The sequence below is a fragment of the Ursus arctos genome, unplaced genomic scaffold (genome assembly GCF_023065955.2).
Source record: "Ursus arctos isolate Adak ecotype North America unplaced genomic scaffold, UrsArc2.0 scaffold_2, whole genome shotgun sequence".
Classification (NCBI taxonomy): Eukaryota; Metazoa; Chordata; class Mammalia; order Carnivora; family Ursidae; genus Ursus; species Ursus arctos.
This window is the reverse complement of record NW_026622874.1, coordinates 8,758,244-8,781,884: the sequence shown is the minus strand read 5'-3', so window position 1 is coordinate 8,781,884 and position 23,641 is coordinate 8,758,244. Positions and strand designations below refer to the sequence as shown.

The following is a 23,641-nucleotide window of genomic DNA, read 5'->3' as shown; positions in this document are numbered from 1 at the left end:
CGGCTGACGCCAGTTCCTTCAGTATCCTTCCTGAGATTTTATGCAGATACAAGCATGTATGGGATATGTGCATATATTTTATTTACAGCATAAACAGCATCCTGTGCCGTCTCCCCATTTCACAACACATCTTGGAGATCATTCATTTGGCAGATATGTATTAAGAAGTGCCTGGCTGGCATAGATCCTGGGAATACAGCAGCGAACAAAACAGGCAAGATCTCTACTCTCATGGAGCTCACATTCAAGTAGGAGAGATAAACACACACGCGGAGAGAATGAATGAGTATTAAAATAGGGTTATTTTGTGGGAAAACATGACTGACCTAGGTGCTTAGGGATGGTCTTGGAAGCAGTGACTTTTAAATGGAGACCTGACTGACAAGAAGAGCCCAGCCAAGGGAAGATGGGCAGAAGGAGGCTCTGGAAGCTAAAGAAATCAGTATGGATGGGAGCGTGGAGGGGGAAGGGGTTGGACAGGCAGGTGCTAGGTCAGGTAGGGCCAAGGCAGAGGGTTTGTGTGTCATTTTAAGAATGATGAGAGGCCCTTAGAAGGCTTGTTTATGTGCCTGTTGTGTGAAGAGCATGATAACTGCTTTAGGTTTTTGAACAGGTAATGGCTTCTGTGAGTCTGTAGACTGTCGATATTGGGGCACACAGAGCTGCTTACTAGTCCATTGGAAGGACGATGGGGCATGTGCTTAGTCCTCTTTGGTTGACCTTTGTGAACAATGCTGTAATGGCACTTTCTGTGCATGCGTGTGCATAAATCTTGTTTAAACATTGTTTTTTAGGGCAGGGGGAGCAGAGGGAGAGGGAGAGGGAGAGAGAAAATCCTTAAGTAGGCTCCACACCCAGCATGGAGCTCAACGTGGGGCCTGATCACGACCCTGAGATCATGATATGAGTCAAAATCAAGAGTCAGATGCTTAGCCGACTGAGCCACCCAAGGCGCCCCTTGTTTAAACATTTTAAAAGTAATTTTTAAAAATGTAGAAGCAGAATGATTGTCATGAAGGAGAACCAATGATACATACCTGAGCTTTGTACTGCTAAAATATGTTTTGCAGAAGACCAAATATTTCTATCCTAAATAGCTTGAGGGAGCCGGGAAAAGGTCAGAAATGTGTAACCCTGGTAACCAGTGTTATGTGAACATTTTTGAGTCTCTCAATCTAGTTTTCTAATAAAATTAACTTTATTGGGTTGGGGCGCCTGGGTGGCACAGCGGTTAAGCGTCTGCCTTCGGCTCAGGGCGTGATCCCGGCGTTATGGGATCGAGCCCCACATCAGGCTCCTCCGCTGGGAGCCTGCTTCTTCCTCTCCCATTCCCCCTGCTTGTGTTCCCTCTCTCACTGTCTCTCTCTCTCTCTCTGTGTCAAATAAATAAATAAAATCTTTTAAAAAAAATTAACTTTATTGGGGCACCTGGGTGGCTCAGTTGGTGAAGCATCTGCCTTCTACTCAGGTCATGATCCTGGGGTCCTGGGATCAAGTCCCTCATCAGGCTCCCTGCTCAGTGGGGAGCCTGTTTCTCCCTCTCCTGCCCCCCCACCCCATTCGTGTACACTCTCTTTCTCAAATAATCTCAAATAAATAAATAAAATCTTAAATAAAACAAATAAAATTAACCTTACTGAGATATGATTTATGTGTAGTAAAATGTACCCATTTTAAGTGTACAGTTTTAGGTGTTTGGCACATCTATACAGCCCCTCTAAAGAGGTGTTCTGGGCTCATCTTGTCCTTTCCCTGCCCGAGCCCCATACCTGTTCATTTCTCCCAGGAGCTCTGGTTCTTCCTCGTGGAGAACAGTGTTTGAAACAAAGATCTAGACACTCGGTGTGCTCACTGCTGCCAAGGCCTCATTGCTTTTAGGTCCTGTCAGTGGACTGGCTTTGGAAGTCATGTATAAATGTGTGTGTGTGTGTACACACAGGTGTCTGTGCGGGGCATACATATCTGTATGTATTTCTGCATCTCTTCAACTGTAGAAATACCTTCCAGTTATTTTGCTTACTTGCTCAGTCCCCTCGTATGTACAACTTTTCTGTCTATAATTAGCCAGGTTTTTGCTCCAGGACTTGTTGGCTTCCCTTTCCCAGCAGCCAGACCCGGCTCAGGGGACAGGGAAAAGATGAGGGAAGGGAGAGGGGGAAAGGGAAGGGAAGGGAGTGAATTTTTTTTTTTTTTTTAAGATTTTGTTTTGTTTATTTGACAGAGAGATTGGCAGTGAGAGAGGGAACACAAGCAGGGGGAGTGGGAGAGGGAGAAGCAGGCTTCCCCACTGAGCAGGGAGCCTGATGCAGGGCTCAATCCCAGAATGCTGGGATCATGACCTGAGCCGAAGGCAGACGCTTAACGACTGAGCCACTCAGGTGCCCCAGGGGAGTGACTCTTATCCCAGTTACTCTACTGGGTGAAAAGAACTGAAGGAAGGAAGGGGCCAGGTAGAATTTTAAACTTGAAAATAGTCAATTTCATCAATTTCTCCTTCTCTTTTTGTTTCTGACTTTCATGTCACCAGCTAAGTTCATAAAAGTATTTACAGTACTCTTTGTGCCTTTTGTTTTGTTTTTGACATTGGAATCTTTAATCCACCTGAAATTTACTTGGGGGTGTTTTAGGATCTAATTCTATTTGATGTGTCCAAATGGATAGCCAGTTATTCCAACATTAATGTTCTTTCCCTGTCTGAGGTGAAATGCCGTCCCCATCGGATCCTGCTTTACATTGTTGTTTTCCTGTGTTCTTAGGTCCCATTTATCTGTTCCTTCCACTGTATGCTCAATAGTGGGATAGCACCTCACAGGGTGATTGTGAGAGTATCACGAGAGAAATGCGCATCTAGTGATTAGTAATGGGTGGAGAAGATGTGGTTTATCCACACTGGAATATTACTCAGCCGTAAAAAACAATGAGATCTTGCCATTTGCAACAACATGGATGGACCTCGAGGGCATCATGCCAAGTGAAATTATGTCAGACAAATACTGTGTGATCTCACTTATATGTGGAATCTAAAAAACAAAACCAAGCGCCTAGATAACAGAGAACAGATTGATGTTTGCCAGAGGCAGGGGGTGTGGGTGAGGGAAATGAGTGAAGGGATAAAAGGAACAAACTTCCAGTTATGAACTAGTCACGGGAATGTGACGTGCAGCATGGCTAATAACACTGTAGTGCATAGTTGAACGTTGTTTACTTACTGTGGTGATCATTTCACAGTCTGTACAAATATCAAATTATATTCTCCTGAAACTAATGCAATGTACGTCAGTTATACCTCAGTAAGAAAATGATTAGAGCTGGCTACTATAGTCAACACATATTACCCATTGTTATTAGCATCTCAGTGGAGAAGGAATCAATTATTGAAATAGTAGGAAAGTAAATTGCAAAAGAAACATTAAAGTATAGTAAGAAATACTGGCATCTCTTTTTTTCCATAAAAACTCAGAACTTCTCATTTTTGTACTATGCTTATGGAATGACAACTTGTATTCATTATAGACAGATAAATTATATTAAAAAACACAACCAAGGTTAGGTGAAGTTCAGTTATTTACAATAACAGGTGTTCTAGATTACAGAATCTTTGAGAGCAGACACTATATCTTATTTCATGTAACAATGTGTCTCGAGTACCTCAGCACCTCAGTGTGCCAGGCATGGAGTTCTGAACCAGTTGTAACTGGACCAGTCTACCTGGAGCTGCTTGCCGTCCAGCTGAGGAAACAGACATAGAAGCAAATAAATATAAATACTATGAAAATGCTAATATATATATATGCCAGTGTTTTCAGTTGTTCCATGGATATGGAAATATTTATGTCAGAACTGTGCATATTCGCTGAGACATCTCCCTAAACATAGGATGGGAAGATGAGAATATTTATTTATTTATTTATTTATTTTTTAAAGATTTATTTATTTATTTATTTATTCGACAGAGATAGAGACAGCCAGCAAGAGAGGGAACACAAGCAGGGGGAGTGGGAGAGGAAGAAGCAGACTCATAGCAGAGGAGCCTGATGTGGGGCTTGATCCCATAACACCGGGATCACGCCCTGAGCCGAAGGCAGACGCTCAACCGTTGTGCCACCCAGACGCCCCAAGATGAGAATATTTAAATAGCGTTTTATAAAAAAAAGATTTATTTGCGAGAGAGCGAGCGAGCGTGCAAGTGCGCGCTCACGTGAGTGGGGGTGGTGGGAAGGGCAGAGGGAGAGAGAATCTCAAGCGGACTCCCTGCTGAGTGTGGAGCCTGAAGAGAGGCTTAATCCCATGACCCTGAGTTCACGACCTAAGCCGAAACCAAGAGTCAGACGCTCAAATGACTGAGCCCCCCACACGCCCCTTAAATACTCTTTTCATGCTAGCTTCCTGTGAACTACATCTCAGAGTACTTACATGTGTTGTTCCCCTCCCCCCCAGTCCTTGTATGCTGCTGATCTCAAGGCAAAAAGCCACATTTTGGGAATACTTTTGTATATTTTCTGCTGTTAAATACTTTCACTCCATATAGTCCACATTTAATGCTGAATAGTGAATGTGCGCTCACTACATAGTAACAAAACGATGGTAATTTCTGCACGTTATTTTAATATTTTCTCTGGATGCTTCTAATTCTGTGACTAAAATCATATAAAGAATTTATGTTTTTTTTTTAAGATCAAATTAATGTATTTTGAAATCCCAAGTGTCTGTTCTATGTATATTCCACACCTATGACAAGATGAGTTTAGCCATTCACTTGTAAAAGAGAAACACATTGTCAGGGGCATGCCAGCTTTGTAGCATACGTTCTATTTTTGCATGCTAATGGTGTGAAAAATACCAATTACTGAAACTCTGGGAAGAATGAAGTTACTTGTAAACCTAGTATGCATGCAAAAAGGGCCATCTAAATCAAGACCATATTAGATGCAGTAGACCAGATCTGTATAACATAAACCTTTCAAGATCAGTGTAGCTTAAAAAAAAAAAATTCTAAAAAAAAAAAAAAAAAAAAAAAAAAAAAAAAAAATTCTGTGATTTGGGAAGGCAGCTTTAACAAAACAGTATTGTTGAAAGTAATGACAGGGAAGCAGCTGTCAAACACATCTGACAAACACGTACCTTGAAGAGACTGTGGAACTTGAAGTACCTTAGTGAGTGACCGTTACAGGCCTTGTTTCTAGTACATTTTTAGTAATACTTTAATGCATACGAAGCATTTTGACAAGTGGAATCATGAAATTTCTAAAAATTAAAAGCCTAGACAAAAGTACCAGTTCAGTTGGAATGAGCATCATGACACAGTGTTATATGTCGATTACATCACAGTACAGCTGGAAAAAGAAAAAACTGGTAATTTCAGAACTTGATAAGAGTGTCATTGAGATTCTGGAATGGGGCCTCCTGAGAAAGAGAATGTATTCGGGGCCACTGACATCCTTAGAAAGTCGTCTTGAGGAGGAACAGGGAGAGGAGGAGCTCAGTGTGTGCGGGCACTGCTGGGCAGAGCTGGGGCTGGCTTCGGGGCCTCTGCTGAAGTCCTGCCGCCATCACTTGCTGGTCGGCTGCAAGGGCACCTCCCCTTTCTGTGCCGCACGCTCCTGAGCTGGGACGAGCTGGGACGTGTGCAAGGTGGATGCCCTGCGGGGTTGTGGGAGCACAGTGGGCAGGTACGTAAGAGATGCGCAGGGAGCGTCTGTGTCAGCAGACCTCCTCCCTCCCTCCTTCTCTCCCCTGCCTACCCCTGTTCCCCCTTCTCAGTGTTGTCATCTTCCCACGTGTTTGCAGTTCCACCAGCTCCCTTGTTCCCTCTTTCTCTTTTTCCCACTTTACCCCAAGATTTATTATGTTTTTAAATTTCCCAGTTCCTATCCCTTTGTCTGATAGGCCCAGTGGCCATGATTTCTTCTTCCTTTTGGGGCTCCTGGCCGGGTCTTTGCGTGCCTTCAGCGGGGCTGCAGAACCCCTGGATTGTACACAAGATTCTGTGAAGATGTATTAAGGGAAGTTTCCATAGTTCTTGACCAGTTTCAGAGGATTTCATGAGTTCTCCGGATTGAAGATGTCCTCCTTCCCAGATGATTTGTTAGGCCTCTTTGCAATTTGCCTCTCGGGTGTCAGGGGACCTCTCTACTCAGGAAGGTGCTCCCCACTATGTTCTGGGCGCTCAGGGAGGACAGGAGATCCGTACCATACAAGTATAAAGGGACTTAATTATTCCCCAGTAATTCACTGTTACATTCCTGGGTGTGCTTTAATATTTGAATGTAACAGCTTTGCTTTTAAAAATTTTAGCAGTGTTAGGGATATAAAAAGCATTCTGTAGTTATTTTCCCTGTTTCAAATATTCCTAATAAATGGCCAGCTCCATTTAAAACAAAGTAGATAGTTCTCATTTTAATTGCATTTTTTCCCACTTGGAAAGAAAAGCATTCATATTTTTGAAGCTGATTGTCCACTGGAAGAACATTTTATTTGGAATCAGTTATAAATTGATTAGAAAAAAAATCAGATTAACAGCATTTGGGTTTCTCGTAAGCCTTTGAAGGCGGATAGGTCAACTATTACAAAACAGTAATGTAGACTTTTAGTATATTTTTTTCTAGTTGGCCAAAGTGCCGAAGTTATTTTCTTGACTAAAATCATCATTCACAATACTCATCATGGTAGCTTGGAAAAGTTAGACCTCCTCCAGGAGGAGAAGATACCCAAGTGACACATCTTATCACATGTCAGAGTTGAGAGAAGAAAAATATTCCTTTGAAATTAGCGCTGCTTTCATCTCTGCACTGATAATTCTGACCTCAAAAATAAAATACCCATTTTCAATGGTCTTAATTCTACTAGGGAGTAATCAAACCAAATTAACAAACACAAGCCCCTTACTCCCTCTTTTAAAAAACTACTGGTGATCAGTCCTGGCTTATTGTGTGGAGCTTAGCTAACAAAATTAACCGAGGGCCTCGAAGGTGCTCGCTTGGGCTGTGTAATAGTGAATGTGGCACAGAAGGTCCTTGCCCTTGAGACAGACATGTATGTGTGTAAGTATATGTCCTACATATGTTCATATACAGATAACCTCAAGTACAGTGAAGAGATGAATAGGACCTGAGGAGAGGACAATCTTTGCTTTAAAATGGCGCCTACAGTTAGTTATTTGGCAGAGAAAGTGGAGCCTTTCATCTAATCTTGATGATTAATGTCTTTTCTGTGTTTTAATAATGAAGTCGGTGCCAGGCCATGATTTGTGGCAGTTCAGAAAAGAAGCTTCAGTCATCCAACAATATTTGTGCCTGGAAACAGAAGATTTGCCCTGGAAATGCAAACATGTGGATACATACGCAAGAGGTGTTGGCCACAGCCTGTGCAGCCGGGAAACGGATGGACTGTTTCTTGTGCCCCCATGTCCCTGATGAGACAAGGCTAAGTCGTGGAAGCTGGTGCCCCTGGAGCTGCGTCTTGGAGACAGCTCTGCACTCCAGTCTTTGCTGACCAGTGTAGTCTGGGCCTTTTCACTGTTGCTGAAATGGGGGCTTCAGTGCCTTCCCTCTGGTTCATCAGAAGAGATCCTGTTGTCCAGCCTAAATTTTCCAATTCACTGTTTTGTTTGCTTTCCTTTTTTTTTCTTTTTTTTTTTTGTATTTGACTAATATTTTGCTTATTCAGAAGACTGCTTTGAAAGCTGAGCATTGAGGTATAAGTGGGGATGCCGAACTCCTTTCGATGAACAAAATTTTGGGGAGTAGAATGGTTGCTCTCGAGCATTAACAGTCCAAGCATTAACAGCCCAAGGAACTGGGGCAGTTCTGTGTAAATCATTTTCAGATTTGTTTAGGGGGCCCAGGGGCCCCCCAGACAACCCTCAGGGCTGCCAGCAAGAGCAGGTTTGCAGAGGTGGGGGTGGGGTGGGGGGGTTCTGCCCACCCCACTCCCCTTAACTAGGGAGCTGCTACAAAGCGAAACAAAGAACTTGAAAACAGTGGACAAGTTCTTGCTTCTTTGTCATGGACCCTTCCCAAGTTAGAGCATGCTCACCAGCTCCTGATTAGTCCTTGCGTGTGACAAGGAGCCGCCACAGGACCTCTTCACCCTGGCTTCCCTGTTCTGTCCTCTGCCCTTCTCACACAAGGAAAGTAGGGAAAGGAAGTGTAACAGTTGACTTTCACACTGTGAGAGCGAGGAAAGGAAGAGCTGTTAGAAGTGATGGATTTAGGGGCGCCTGGGTAGCGCAGTCATTAAGCGTCTGCCTTTGGCTCAGGGCATGATCCCGGCGTTCTGGGATCGAGCCCCACATCAGGCTCCTCTTCTGGGAAGCCTGCTTCCTCTCCCACTCCCCTGCTTGTGTTCCCTCTCTCGCTGGCTGTCTTTCTGTCAATTAAATAAATAAAATCTTAAAAAAAATAAGTGATGGATTTAAACATTAATTAACGTTTGAAAGCCCTGAAAGATACTCTTCAATTTTCTCACTAAATGAAAAACTGCCTTCTCTTCATTAAGAATATGTATAGAAGTAACCAACGCTCTGAACTATTTAGAAAGCAGCGGATTTTAGCCAGTAACGAGTCTTAACTTTTGCAGGATCAGCATGTGGAGATGGTTATTAGGTGCCCGCAGATAGATGCACAGGCTGCCTTGGTCAGGCCCGGTCTTCATTAAACCAGGCTGTCCTGATTTTTGCAATTAATTTTACTTTGTTGCTAAGTGCTTTTCATGCTTAGTGAAACAAAATTTAAAGAGTTGACTAGCTTAGTTTTGCAATGTGAAATGTTTCCTTTTTTTTAATTTCAAAACACATTTTTTTCTCCCCACCTTTTGAAGATATTTTGACTAATTCAGATTTTGCATAATATTAAGAATACCATAATTTATAAGCTGTAAGAGTATGTGATTTGAATGCTTCCTACCTAATGGGACTGGAATTTTTCTCCAATTACGGGAGAGGCAGACCATCATTCTCCAGTTTCAAAAACAGAATGCAGCTGGCTGCAGAAGGAGGGCTGAGCTAACAGAACATTTAATATTTTGAAAAATATGTCCTGGGGGAAAAGATTTTTTCTGTTCAAAAAGATACTAAGTTATTTAGCTTGGCTGCTCCAGGGTGTGAATATTTTGAGCGCCATGACTGTCATTTATTTTTTATTGAGTTCAAATGGAAAAATTGAAAACTTTATTCTGACGTGTAGTCCTTTATTAGATCTCATATAAACCTCTGGCTGCAACGGCCAGCGCGCTCCTGTGATCTGCATGCACACATTCCACTTCCAGGGGATCAGTGTTTAATTTTCAGAATTCTCAGCAAATAGCAGAGCTGCAGCCAAAAATTCCTGCACTGAGACTCCTTCCGGCCCAGATGAAACTAATAATTCCCGGCTGTGTTGCTGTCACTCATTATTAATCCAGGTATGGCTGCTTACTGTTTTTAATTTTCTTTTTCTGAACCCAAAGGCACTGTTTGCCTTTTCCCATGAGAAGACGTGATCCTGTGCCGGAGATTCCAGTGGCTGGAGGTGGAGGCCTTCTCTACCCTGACATAACTGGGGTTTGTTGTCGGACTCGGGTGTGGGCTCACTCGTAGACACGGTACAGGGGAGGATTGGCATGGGGCAGGGGTTTCTAGAAAAACGAGACTGTGTTGGGGATTGTCCCTAAGGTTTTGAAGCTGGTGTGATGAAAAGCAGCTCTCTCCTACCACAAGGTATTGACTCATGCCACTGGCCATTTTGGGACAGAATGTTGAGTTGGGTGAACAGTATGTTAATGTTTATTACAAGTTACAAAAATGATAGAACTTTGGGAAACATTCAAAATGCTATCACCATTTAACATTCTGTTAAAATCAGATCAGAATGTATTCATTTCACATTTTAAACTGTATTAACGGACACTTAAAAACGGTGTGTGTAGCGTAAAAATCATGGAACTTGGAATTGGGCAGTTTGGCTTTGTCTCAGCTGGCTCTGTGACCTTAGGCCAGTGACATAAGATCTCCGAGTCTTAGACTTTTTTTTTTTTAATAGCATGCCAGATTACAGAGTTGGTATGAGGATTAACGATATGGTAGGTATAGGGTGCCTATATAAGGCCTAGAGCATATTTGGTACTCAGCAAATGATCCATTATATATTTATTATGAATTGTCTGTCTCCGTCCAGTCTGTCTGCCTGCTTACCCATCCGCCTGCCTACCTGCTTGCCTATCTATTTATATTTATCTTACAGATCTTTTTTTAGGCTCCCCCCTCCTTTTTAATCCAGCTATATTCTGGGGGCGCCTGGGTGACTTAGTCAGTTAAGCATCTGACTCTTGGTTTTTGCTTAGGTGATCATATCAGGGTTGTGAGATTGAGCCCCACATCAGGCTCTGCGCTCAGCATGGAGTCTGCTTGAGATTTTCTTTCCCTCTGCTCCTCCCCCTACTTGTGCTGTCTCTGTCTCTCTCTTAAAAATAAATAAAATCTTTAAAAAAAATCCGGTTGTATTCTGCTGAAATTAAAAATGTGAAAATATTTAGCATAATGGATAAATGTATGAAAAATGAAAGGTTATCTCTCAAGAGGCTTCTAAGATTACATTATCTTCCTGTGACTTTCAGTCTGCGGGTATGTCAGCCTCCTAAGAGTAGATATCTCTCCCAGGGAGACTTAGTCAAGGTCACAGAGCAGTGTAACTGCAGCTACTGCCTGCTAAAGGCAATATATAGAACGTGTCTTCTAGCTAGCACTGGAGCAGCAAGTTGAGAAGCCATAATCATCAAGAGGTTTCTTAGCGAGCAAGGGAGTGTGAAAAGAAGGGAGCTAGTTCTGGGATTCAGATAGTTAGCAACACAGGTCAGTGTGGTAAATTGACCACATGCTCTGTTTTCTGCCCACTCTGAACTCTCGCTGAACCGACTGTAATGGAATGGAGGGTGACAACCGTAGAAGAAACTTGAGCAACATTTTGGAGGCTGGATCGTGGATGGACTAGCCCTGATGGGCTCAGCAGAGCAGAGAAGACTGAACAGGGTAGAAGCAAATAAGAAGCGAGTAATTGAAGAGCACGTCCCTGGAGGCCACAGACATGGGGGGCTCGGGGTATCTTGAAGGGCAGGCATGCTGCAGGAGCTGCAAACAGAAGAACTGTTTGAAAATTGGGTTCCTGGGCTGCATGTGGCCAGGGAATTGCCTTTTCCCACTCCAGCAGAAGATGAGCTGTATTTTCAGAAACCTTCAGTTGGGCATAGTTAAGGACAGGGGTGAATACTGCAGTAGGTTTCGGGTATGTATGAGTGATCTAAACCAAAAAAGCTCTGTTCTCGTGGGAGGAGATAAACAATAAACAGTAGATGTAGTAAAGTGATTTGCATAGGATGTTAGAAGTGATCAGTACTCACGGAAGGAGAATTTAGAATAAGAAAGTTGTGAGTGCTGGGGGAAGGGTTGTAGTTTAAAACGAGGTGGCAGAGTGGGAGTCATTTGAGCAATGCATCAGGAGAGGGAATGAGCTTTGCGGATTGGAGGCGGGAGTGTTCTGGGCAGAGGAACAGGTAGTGCAAAGGCCCTGAGGTGGACGTAAGACTGCAGCAGCATGGAGGTTAGCTGGTGGAGGGGAGTGAGAGATGAGGTCAGAAGTACTGAAGGGCCATGGGACGGGCAGTGGAGATCATGTAGGGCCTTGCTGGCTATTGTAAGGACTTGCTTTTTCTCAGAATGGGTTTGAGTAACACAGTCTGACTTAACGTTTTTACGGAATAAAATCAGAGTCGCATACTGAGTTGCAATGTTCTCTGCCCAATTTTGGCTAACACACAGGCTGCCAGGCTTATTCCCACCCTCTACAGACACGCACGGGAGAATGGAGGCTCTCTCTCTAGGGGAGAAGAAACAGTTCTGCAGTCGACATACGGCCACTGCTTATGTCTCTGCTGTCTCACTCTTAACTCGGACAGACGTGCTGGAGGAGAGTCTCTCACATGAAAGAACCCAAAATAGGAAGATTAAAAAAGAATGTGAAAGGAACAGAAACAATAAAGGAGCAAAAGACATTTCAAAGAAACCATAATTAAAATCCTCAGAGATAAGAGAAGATGCTGTGTCTGTGGAACAACAGAGGCTCCAGGAAGGATCATTCACAGAATAAATAGGGCTTTTGGATATTGGAAGATTATTAATTCAGTGGAAGGGCTGGGACGTCAAATGGAGACTACCTTCCCCAAAGTAGGTTTCAGCGGGCAGGGAGGTAACAAGGTGCAGCTAGAGGGAGCCAGACTGGTGTTTGCCCGGCAGGAGGAGGTGCAGGACGGACAGGAGGAGCTCCAGGATGGACAGGACAGGAGGATCCCCAGGACAGGTCCTGGGGCACTGCTGTTGTCCAGGCACGGGTACTCTAGACTCTAGCTCCCAGGAGGTTGGGAGGTGTTCACTGTCCAGCGTATGCATGTCACAGGCCTGGAGGTGATGTCACTGAATCATCCTTGTATTGAGAAGATGCACAGAAAAGTAGGAGGCCACAGATCAGAAGGAAACGTTGTCAAGAAGGGAAATATGATCATTGTTCTATAAGCAAGTCCTTTGGGAATAACATTTAGGTACTATTTAGTTGTAATGTGAACAGTACTGGTTTAGCAAACAGGTGTAGTGTGCGGAGAAGGGGGAGGGATGTTCTGGGGAGCTACATCCATATTGTCTGTGTGAAGTCTGTACGTAATGCCTGAGGTAGCAGGAGCATGGGGCGCCCGGCTGGCTCCGTGGTGGAGTCCATGATTCTTGATCTTGGGGTTGTAGGTTCGAGTCCCACGTTGGGCATGGAGTCTACTTAAAAAAAATTTGGAAAACAGGAACATGTGACCTGCAGATATCGAATGAGGAGAAAGTGTAGCAGAAGCAAGGAGGGGCAGGGGTCCACTTTTCCCCCCAGTAAGGGCCCTGTAGAACTACTTAAAACTATGTAAATAGGTTGTTTTGATAAAAGTAAAAATTAAATTTCAGATATTTGATGGAACCAGGCTCCATCCATTCCTACACTAAGGCCACACTTGTCGCCAGAGTGTGGCTGTCCCTGGGCCAAGGAGCCCTCCCTCTGGGACAGCCCCTGTCTCTTTCTCTCAGCCTCCATGGCTGCGGTCCTGTCTTCTGAATCACTGTGTTCCTTTAAAGACCTTAGTACAGTCAGTCACATCATAGCCCAGCGAGTGGCTGGGAGCATTCCGCTCCTAGTTCTCTGGTCTGTTTTGTGGTGACTTTTCATTTTTGTCCCGAGAGCACCCCCACCCCCGACTTACAAGCCATTGGTGGTGGTTTTATTGTAACTTCCAATTACTGATAACACATTTCACTGTAGAGAACCCTACTAGTGCTTTGCCTGTGGTTCCAGCCGTTTACATGTTCTAGACCAGAAATTCTGCGATACCAGGGATTATGTTGTTTATTACTGAGTGTCGCAGTCTGTGCACACGGGAGATCCTCATGTTTGACCGAAGTTCTCCTACGCTGTGAAACGCAGATTATGTAGTGTGTAAAAGCATGGCTTCTGGGTCAGATGAGCCTGGCTTTGAATCCATCTGTCGCGTCCTGGCCTGGTCCCCTCCTCTGTGTCAGGATGTGATGCGGGGAGGCGGGGACCCCACTCCGCACACAGCGCGTGCCAGAGGCTGCTCACGGTGCTGTTTCTGCCTTCCTGCGGGGCCGTCACTGCCTTGGCAGTGGTCTGGTTGTGAAGTCAGCTGCTCAGCACGTGTTAGTGACTCTCGGGCACATTTCTTCAGCTGTCCTTCTGGTGGAGGTCCGCACCCTCCTCTTGCTGAAGTACTCTCTCTTGGCTTCCATTTAACACCGACAAGCCCTCTCCTTCCCAAACATTTTACCTTCTCACCATGCCTTGTTCCTGGTCATCGTCCTACTGTTCTTTCACAATTCATTCACCATAGTGAATGATTAATTTGGCATTTAAAAATAATATTTGGTGTTAGTCAAGCCACACGGCCTGAATTCTCTAGTAATGTTATTATAATATAGATCGTGTTGCAACAGAAATATTTTGAAAGCAAAAATTCTGCTTCTCAGGTGATAGATTTATTTATTTTTAGGAATGTTAATTATAGAACTTCTAGTACAGCAGGGAAAATGTTCATGTCCTTCACAGTATGTTTTCCTTGTGAGGTATTTTGGCTGCATTAGAAGAGAGTAGTAATAAGATAATTTTAGGGGTGTCTGGCTGGCTCCGTCGGTAGAGCATATAGCTCTTACCTTGGGGTTGTGAGTTCGAGCCCCACATTAGGTATAAAGATTACTTAAAAAAATAGAATCTTAAAAAAAAAGAATTTTATAATTTGTTTTTCTGAAAGGCTGAGCGATCCTTGACTGAGATGTCCTCAAGGGTTGGAATCTGTGTTCTGTTCATCTTTGTCCACTGTGTGACATTTATGAAGTCTTCACCATCAACTGAAGGACTACATTCATGAGTGGATTAACTATAGTGTTTCATTTGTTTATAACTTTTTATTTTGATATAATTTTGAACTTTAAGAAGAGTTAACAAAATAGTACAAGGAAATCCTATATACTGTTTACCCAGATTTACCAATTGTTCACTAAGTTTAAAATTTTTTTTTTTTTAAAGATTTTATTTATTTATTTGACAGAGAGAGAGACAGCCAGCGAGAGAGGAAACACAGGCAGGGGGAGTGGGAGAGGAAGAAGCAGGCTCCCAGCGGAGGAGCCTGATGTGGGGCTCGATCCCAGGACCCCGGGATCACGCCCTGAGCCTAAGGCAGACGCTTAACGACTGAGCCACCCAGGCGCCCCTCTAAGTTTTAATTTTTTTAAAAAAGATTTATTTACTTGAGAGAGAGATTGCGTGTGTGCTCATGTGGGGGTCTGGGCAGAGAGAGAGAGAGAGTCCCCAAGTGGACTCCCTGCTGAGTTCGGAGCCCAACATGGGGCTCGATCCCAGGATCCTGAGATCATAACCTGAGCCGAAGTCAAGAGCCAGACCCTCAACCAACTGATCCACCCAGGTGCCCCCATTTTTAATTTTTTATATATATATGCATAGTGTTTTTCTGAACCATTTGAGAATAAGTTGTTGACATCATGGCCCTTTACCTCCAAGTACTTCAGTACATAGTTCCCAAGAAGTCCATTTTCTGATCAAGTGCAGTCTGCTATGTTTAGCCTTGATACACTACCGTGTGCTCCCCTGCAGTCCACGGTCTCAGTGTGTGATATAGCCGTTTCTTTCCGGTCCAGAGCCACACGGTCCACGTAAGTCTCACGTCCTCCTTGAATTCAATCTGGAGCAGTTCTTTAGTCTTTCTTTACTTTCTTGACCTTAATTAACATATTTTGAAGAGTAGAGGTCAGTTATTTTTTAAAATAGTCCTCAGTTTATATTTGTCTAATGTGTCCTCACGATTGGATTGAAGTTTGCTAGCTTTGGTAGGACAGAGAAGGGATGTTGTGCCTTCTTCGTACCTCATTTTAAGAGGCGCGTGATGTCAGTACGGATATTACTGATTTGTCAGTCGGTTAGCTTGGATCCACCAAGTTTCTCCACTATGAAATTACTGTTTGCCCTTTGTTATTAATATGTAATTTGTAGGGAGATGCTTTGAAACTATAAATATCTTGTTCCTCATCAGACTTTCACTCGGTAGTTGTAGCATCCAGCCTTCCAGCCTTCCCCATTTGTTTGTTGGTATTAGGCTCTAAGAAAGAGCTTCCCCTTTCTTCCTTTTTAAGATTTACATTGGTTCATAGATTCTTGTTTTATTCAAGGAGTTATATTTCTTACTGTCATTAATTATTTTGGTGCTTGAGTTTTTCCAGCTTCAGTCTGTGGGAGCCCCTACCTACCAACTATTCCTCTGACCTTTGGAAATGTCTTCATGATTCTTCAAGAATTTCTTACTTTTTTTTTTTTTTAAAGATTTTATTTATTTATTTGACACAGAGAGAGAGATAGCCAGCAAGAGAGGGAACATAAGCAGGGGGAGTGGGAGAGGAAGAAGCAGGCTCATTGCGGAGGAGCCTGATGTGGGGCTCGATCCCGTAATGCCGGGATCACGCCCTGAGCCGAAGGCAGACGCTTAACTGCTGTGCCACCCAGGCGCCCCGAGAATTTCTTACTTTTTGATGTAACAAAGTGTTATAAGTTCTTCATGTACTTTCTTTGCTGCAGCCTTGGACTCAGCCTTTTTCTAGGGCGCCTTGGTTCCTTTTTGTGGAGAATGGTATTTTAAAAGCAAGATCTGGGTGCTTGGTGTGCACATTGCTATGGATATGTTGTTGGCTAAATTAGATCCTGTTAGGTCTCAGCTGTCTCAGACTGAGCCAGAGCATATGCGCACCTGTGTGTGTATTATACACCTCTGTCTGTGTCTGAGTTAAAGCTCTGTATCTAAGTGAACGGTTACGTCATTTCATTTCAAACCCAGCAGCCCACGATTCGTTCTAGTCTCAGTGTGTTTGTAACCCCCAGCGGGGGGAACCTGGCTCCATGGTGCTGTTCCGTGTCCCTAGTATCTTGTCCACGCCTTGGCATCGAGTGGTAAATCCATGGTTTAAGGATTTGGATGAATGAATGGTTACAGTGTTATCTCTGTATATATTCTCACTGCTGTGACCAATACTTGGCATGAGGTGGAATGGTAAATAAAATTTTATTGAACAAGTGGTTCTTTCCTCTCCAATATCTTCCTATTTTACTTTCAAACCAGATGAGATATGACTCCATAGAAATACTCTTGTTTTGTTTTTGTTTTTTTTTAAAGATTTATTTATTTATTTATTTAGAGATCACGAGTGGGAGGGGCAGAGGGAGAGGGAAACAGAATCTCAAGCAGACTCTGAGCTGAGCATGGAGTCCGACATGGGGCTCGATCCCACGACCCTGAGATCATGACCTGAGCCGAAACCAAGACTGGACATGTAACCGACTGAGCCACTCAGGTGCCCCAAGTACTCTTGTTTTTTTGCCATTTAAAGCTTGAATCCAGAGAAATCATTCAGTTAATAGGAACGGTCATTTTCCATTAAGAAAAAGTCATAAATAAAAATAAAATTACTCTGTAAGAAAAACAGTGCTTTTATTTGAAAAATCTCAGATTCGGGCTGCACCACTGAAAAAATTCCTGTTTTTCTAATTACAGAAATTGTAGCTTGCAGAGTCTGGCACATTTTTCACATTTGTCAGCTCTGGCGACATGAAGTAAGTTCTTCATCTGAATTCTATTCCTACACCCCCACTGTCAGACAAAAAGAATTTCCATGTCTCTGCTGCTTGTTATTAAGTTGCTATAAGAAAGTATGCTTGAAGAAAACTTATGAGCAAGTGGTTAGAAATTTCTGATAACCTTCAGACTCACTGCCAATTATATTAACTGTGAGTAATCTGGGGACAAAACAGTAGGCTTTCATTCACCTATGCCCTCAAAGGTAGATTTACAATTTAGGACAGCCGTTAATGACGTTCCTTCATGAAGTGAATTTTTTTTTCTTAAACCTCAGGAAATGCCTATTTTTGTCTTGATGTGATTAAAACTAACAACTCCTTGCTCATAAACTCTTATTTTATCCTTAGAAACTTGTTTAAAAACTACTTTATCCTTTTATGTATTTGCTTTTTCTGTTTACCTAGAGGATATTAAGTGTAGCATATGTATTCTAACCTCCAGGATAGAATTCACAATGTAATTTCTTTTTTTTTTTTTTTAAAGATTTTATTTATTTATTCGACAGAGAGAGAGACAGCCAGCGAGAGAGGGAACACAAGCAGGGGGAGTGGGAGAGGAAGAAGCAGGCTCATAGTGGAGGAGCCTGATGTGGGGCTCGATCCCATAACGCCGGGATCACACCCTGAGCCGAAGGCAGACGCTTAACCGCTGTGCCGCCCAGGCGCCCCCACAATGTAATTTCTAATGAGTCATACCACCAGAAACGTAGAAAAGAAACAAGCGGGTTAGTTTTATGTTCAGGAAGACTTCTCCATACTGTTGGTTGGGAATTGATTATTTTTTGTTTTAAAGAAGTTTTCTGCCAACATGGTTTCTTTAACCCTTTACAGAAACTTTTTTTTTTTGTCCCCACACTTAAAAGGGAGGAGTGCCAGGAGTCTGCATCTTTTAAAACTAAGAAAAAGCAAGACATTTAAAGCACTTCATTCTTGAAAGCCCTTCCTATTTAAAGAAAAACTAAATAGCAGTTTACACAGTCTTTTCTAAGATTAAATGTTTGAAAGTAAAGTTTTTTGGATTTCTTTCATTCATTCATTCATTCATTCATTCATGAGAGAGAGAGCGCGAGAGAGAAAGAGAGCACATGCATGCGACCAGGGGGAGGGGCAGGGGGAGAGAGAATCCCAAGCTGACTCCCCACCCAGCACGGAGCCTAGCATGGGGCTCGATCTCACGACCCTGAGATCATGACCTGAGACGAAACCAAGAGTTGGATGCTTAACCAACTGAGCGAGCCATCCAGGCGCCCTTGGATTTCTGTCTTTGTATAGACGTACAAAGCTAAAATCCCAAAACAGTTGTTTAAGAAATACTTCGTGGGTGGGGGGGGCGGTTAGAGTGTTGTTGTATCATAGATTCCCTGCTGCCTATTTCGGTTGGTCTCTAGAAAAAGAGATTGCTCCAGCGTCAGCCTAGTATTACTGATTTATCCATGTGTTCATGGCAGTAACTGTTAGAGGCAGGTGTAGTTGGCATATTTCCAAAAATGTCTTTGCAGTTGTAGCCCAAAGTTACTTTTTTGTTTTCTCTTTGAATTGTCACTTCAGGACCCCCTATTGGGTTTATGATAATGCAGTGTCTTCTTCAAGGAGTGGGCCTCCCAGGAACTGGACCCTCATGAGGACTGGCAGGAGTTACCCAGGGAAACGAGTGTTTACCTTCGTGGGTCTGGCCCTGCCTGCCCACCTGTTCCTTGACTTAAGTAGAAGGACTGTAGGGAGAGGTGAGCAGAGGGACCAGTGGGGGTCTTTCTCCAGGCTGGCTGTTTCCCCCCCTCCCAACTCTCTAGGCGCACCCTTATCTTTTGTTAGTGATGGCTTTGTCTTCACTGCTGTCTCTCACAGGAGAACATGGCCTCAGAAATGGGACCCATGCAGTGTTTTGGGGTTCGTTTTGTATTTCCTTCTGTTTCACTTGTTTCTGAGTGAGACAAACATCAAACAAATTAAGATGCAGGTACATTTCCATTTCACTCATGCACTAAAGGTTCCTTGTGGATGTGAAGTAACTTCTTATCACCCTTTCCTATAAATTTGCAGTGAGCCAAGCCTTTCTTGCCAGTTCAAGTAAACACGAACTTCCCTTTCTGTTCTTGAGAATGCAGCAGAGGGTGCCTGGGTGGTTGAGGCTAGGACTCTTGATTGTGGCTCAGGTGTTGATCTCAGAACTGTAAGATCCAGCCCGGGGTGGGGGGGTGGGAGGCTCCACGCTGGGCATGAAGCCTGCTCAGGATTCTCTCCCTCCCTCCCTCCCCCTGTGCTCTTGCTCACTCACACACACTCTGTCTCTCTCTCTCTCGCTCAAAAAAAAAAAAAGAACACAGCAGAATATTTGTAAAAAATGACACATGAATCTTTTAACAGAAATACATTAAAATTTAACTGAACCAAGTCTAGTTATGGAGGTGCCAGCTTGAATTAGAAGACATTCTGGGGGACAAAGCTGTGGGTGTATGCCATCCCAGCGGTGGGGGGCCACCACGGGGAGCCCTGTGTCTTTCCCACAGTTATGGCCCTGGAACAGCACAGTGTCTGCCCAGGACGCTGGACATGCTTGATGAAGATCATTTAATGAGTGAGTGAATCCTAAAACTTTGGGGTACTTTTTAATTTTTTAAATAAAGAAACTTAATCTAGAAACCGAATGGCTGGGGTGAGAATAGAGCCAGATTCCCAGTAGCCATTCAACACTTACTACATTTTTTTTTAAAATTAATTTTATTATTTTCAAGATCTGTAATAATTGGAACTGAGCCAAACATGTATAATAATGTGAGATTTTTAGTCATACTTCTTCAATAAAATGACCAGTATAGTTGTGATTAGCGTGTAAGTTATAAATAGGTAATTATAATGTTCTTATGGAAGTACTTAAACAGTTTGCTTTTTTGAGTGGTTAAAATATTTGTTCTCTTCATATTGTTTGCGCTGTTAATTTGTTAGTAAACTCTTTGTGGGGGTTGCACAAAGGTTCTTTTAGTAAATTATCTTCTCTGGGTTGTAAAGCCTGCATTCATTGAACAATATAGGACCACTGATTTTAGTATGAAGGGACTAGAAATTATCTAGTTCAAGCAGTTCATTATTTAGAGGAGGAAATGGCCCTCCAAGTAGTTATGTAACTTCTCAGTGTCACATTGGTGGCTCATCTTAAAACTGGAAGTAGAGCCTGGGGTTTATGGTTCACTGTCCCGTGTATCTTTCTTGTAAATAATAGACTTCTCACTACCATGCAACATAAGTTAGTGTCTTTCTGTGCAGATTTATCTAGACGGTATGTTAAATATGTTCAAATATGAGACATTGAGGGGCAGCCTTACATGTAAAATTGGGTTTAAAAAGCAGCATTTCTGTCCTCCCTAGCACTCATGGAATGTGGGTTGCAAGAGGGGGTTAGTGAGAGGGAGGCCCACAAGGAAGGGGTTAGGGTCGGCAAGCATTCAGGAAGAGTCTGAACGTTGGTCAACAGAAGGGAATAAAGGTAGTTGTGTGGGCATCACAGAGGCTGTGTGCGCTCTGCGTCTATGACAAAAGGCATAGCCAGGATAGTAGTGAAAAAGACAAGTTGCAGAGTAGTATGTATTATCCTATGAAAAATAAAATAAAACCCTGCATATGTATGTTTACATATTATGTATCATATGTTTCCATATGAGGAATGTAGGGATATAGACACCATGTAATGTATATACATATATGTTACATCTGAGATGTTTCTCTATCTGTGAATGAGTGTGGAGCATTAATTGTCTCCTGTAGTGGGATCTGGAAACCTTGTCATTTCTTTCTTTGTTTATCATTATATTGTTTAATTTGTTTGAAGAACCATCTGTTACTTTTGTTACTAAAAAGACCTAATAAATAAATATTAAAATCAACCTATAGCTTTATGTCTTTATGATTTTTTAAAAAATATGGGTTACTAGGGTTACTTGGGTGGCTTAGTCAGTTGACCACCCGACTCTTGATTTCAGCTCAGGTCATGATCTCAGGGTTGTGACCTCAAATCCCACGTCGCGCTGTGTGTGGAGCCTGCTTAAGATTCTCTCTCTCTCTCTGTACGCACCCTCCCCCCGCCCAGCTCAGGCACGCATGTGCTCGCTCGCTCTCAAAAAAATATGAGATGCTTCATGAATTTGTATGTCGTCTGTGCATAGGGGCCATGTGATCTTTTCTGTATTGTTCTAGTTTTAGTGTATGAGCTGCTGAAGCGAGCACTGATGTTGTTGGTGGTGAGTTTTTTTTTTTTAAATGAACTTGTAACAGTGAAGTCAGTTAGTAGAATTTCCCATAGAAGAAAATCACAGATTACCTGGCTACTGGCTGGGTCTGTTTGGATGGTTTCTAATACACTGAAATTCTTCAATAATAACATATACAGAAAAGCACATCTTGAGGATAATTTTCAGATGTGCTTTCCCTAAGATCAGATTTTTCAAATGCTTACATTCTTCATTCACGTAATTTTAAGCATTTACATAATTCATAATCTTTTGTATTTAGCAGTAAACTGATTAGTATATTTACCAATAAAAGATGAATGTTGTTTCCATGTGAAACCAAGGCTAATAAATTCTCATGCCCATGGTTTAATGAAGACTCAAACCTTCCTTTGTCAAGAAATGAATTGCTTAGCGTAATTACAATTTTCATATAAAAAGAGAACAACGTAAACTCTATGCATTTGCAAATTTTCTTAAATTCTAAGTCTCTGAGCCTTCAGTAACTCCAAATAAGTGCAGATACCCTTGTAATTTTCCAACAGAAGGGATGCCTCACACCCTAAGATATTGTTTGTTTGTTTTAAATCACAGGTACTAATAAAAGAAAAATATTTTTAAATGTAAATATTTACTGGAAGTTTGTTAGTCATAGGTCTCACGTAGCACTAACAAAGCCATTATTCACACAAAACTTAAAAACTAGTCAATTTTAAAACTTGAAGAAAAATACTGGTAACAATGTGAGTGTATTTGGGATGGAGAAAACAAAATGTTATTAACGCTTTTCTTGGCTAAGATCTGTGTGGTATAATCAGTTGGTCTTGTGGCAGACTTTTATTTTTTCATTAAAGTAGCACAAAATTAGTATCTTTAAAAGACCATGAGAGTGTAGCAAGACTTGACCCAGCGCCGCCTGTGGACAGGGGGTTCTTTCTCTCCAAGGAGCTGCTGAAGCCTCCGGGAGCCACGAGCCACTGACGCACGAGCTCATAACTGAAGGGCTAGCTGACTGGCGCTATGGAAGAGCAAAATAAATGACACAGGATGGAACAATCCTAAAGAAAAACAGGTCTTCTCCTTGATCCTTCTACATTTTGAGGGATCGGAGCACCTAAATTCACAGAATAGCTTCACATGAAGCTGGTGCGTCGAGCCCCTGAGGAGGACCCCCTCCACTGCCGACACCTGCTGTTACTACAGCTGAGCGAGAATTAGACCATTGTCAGGCCAGAGGAGACCATGACTGTCGTTTGCTGATTTTGTGGCATGGGTGTGGTAAAAATGGAAAATGGGAGAGAATTCTGGGCTTTCATGGGGTGGGCTGCTGGGGCAGTTAGCTTGGGCCTTGCACTTAGCGCCTTAAGTTTACACTGTTGGCTTTATCTCCAATTAAGGTTATATGTAGTTGTATGTTTTTTGTCTCTGTGTTGAAAACATTAAACTATAGAATACACTATACATTATTTTAACTCTGTTTTGGCTCTTTTTTATTCTTTTTCCATATACTTGGAGCCTAAAAAGAGTGGAAGTGGCCAGAACTTCTTTTGGCCTCTTAGAGGGACAAGGACCACATGAGGCAGGAAATAGTATCAGAAGACAGTTGGTAGATGCTTGTCATTATGAATTAAAATGAGGAGTTCCTGATCTGGCTGTTGCATTTTAAGATTGTACATGAACTTAAAGCTTGTCTGGAAGAAAAAAAATATGTGAAAACAGCCAGGAGAATTCTGCAAAGGAGAGTCACCTACCTAGCTATCTAACTTGATCTATCAGATAGCAGAAGGGGATATAACCTCTTGTCATGAGAATGAAAAGGTATTTTTTATTTAAAATTCTTAGGATAGGGTTGCCTGGGTGGCTCAGTTGATTAAGCATCCAACTCTTGCTTGATGTCAGGGTCAAGAGTTAAAGCCCTGCATTGGGCTCCATTCTGGGCATGGAGCCTACTTGAATGAATGAATGAATGAATGAATGAATGAATTTCTTAGGATAGTCTCTGACACAGAACAAATGTTTTAATAGATTTCCTGTTTGGACACTCATTTTATTTCATTAACATTAATCACTTGCTCTGTGTATATGGGAAGAGGTTTGGTTGATCAGTGTGGGTGGGGCCAGAAAAGACTCAGCTTCTGGCCTGTATAATGTGATGTATCTTTAATCTTTAATCGATTAAAATGAAAGGAGTACCCGCATGTTGGGGAGCAGGTT

General features: G+C 42.6%; 1 protein-coding gene and 1 non-coding gene across 8 annotated transcripts in view; one reads left to right on the top strand and one right to left on the bottom strand.

Annotated features, from left to right (window-relative positions):
* Positions 1 to 23,641, top strand: part of DISP1 (dispatched RND transporter family member 1) — a 174,313-nt gene that overhangs the window by 45,419 nt on the left and 105,253 nt on the right. For 2 of the 7 annotated variants that reach the window (XM_048225207.2, XM_048225208.2), the window contains exon 1: positions 7,621 to 9,399. The exons of the other annotated variants lie outside the window; for them this stretch is intronic. The gene's annotated coding sequence lies outside the window, so the exon portion shown is untranslated. Of the gene's footprint in view, positions 1 to 7,620; positions 9,400 to 23,641 lie in introns of those variants that run through there. 7 annotated transcript variants of the gene reach the window in all.
* Positions 21,320 to 21,425, bottom strand: LOC113262996 (U6 spliceosomal RNA). The gene has a single exon (XR_003319017.1). It is a non-coding gene; the product is annotated as a U6 spliceosomal RNA (small nuclear RNA).